General features: G+C 59.5%; 1 protein-coding gene across 1 annotated transcript in view; it reads right to left on the bottom strand.

Moving 5' to 3' along the window:
- FLII (FLII, actin remodeling protein) overlaps positions 1-393 on the bottom strand; it is a 20,246-nt gene that overhangs the window by 8,846 nt on the left and 11,007 nt on the right. The window lies entirely within an intron of this gene.

The following is a 393-nucleotide window of genomic DNA, read 5'->3' as shown; positions in this document are numbered from 1 at the left end:
ATGCTCCGGGAAGTATCCGCCCTGGAGAGGAGGAGGAGGGTGAGGAAACCACCTGTCCCATGGGATGAGGATCTGGGGACTTCAGGCTGACTGATGCTCTGTGGTCATGGGAGGTTTGGGATCGAGCAGTCCTATGGGACTGGGAACTGTGGGGTCATGATGACCCAGTCCTATAGGACTGGGAGCTGTGGGGATTGGGATCAACCAGTCCCATAAGACTGGGAACTAGGGGGCTGAGATCACCCACTCCTAAGGAACTGGGAGCTGGGGGGCGGGGATCGATCATTCCTAGGGGATTAGGAGCTGGGGGCCATGGAGACCCAGTCCTACGGGACTGGGAGCTGGGATCGCCCAGTCCTATGGGAGTGGGAGCTGGAGGCTCGGGATCACTTG

This window comes from Corvus brachyrhynchos, unplaced genomic scaffold, assembly GCF_000691975.1.
Source record: "Corvus brachyrhynchos isolate BGI_N302 unplaced genomic scaffold, ASM69197v1 scaffold5, whole genome shotgun sequence".
Taxonomy (NCBI): domain Eukaryota; kingdom Metazoa; phylum Chordata; class Aves; order Passeriformes; family Corvidae; genus Corvus; species Corvus brachyrhynchos.
Note: the sequence above shows the minus strand (reverse complement) of the source record. Positions and strands in the feature narration are given on the sequence as shown.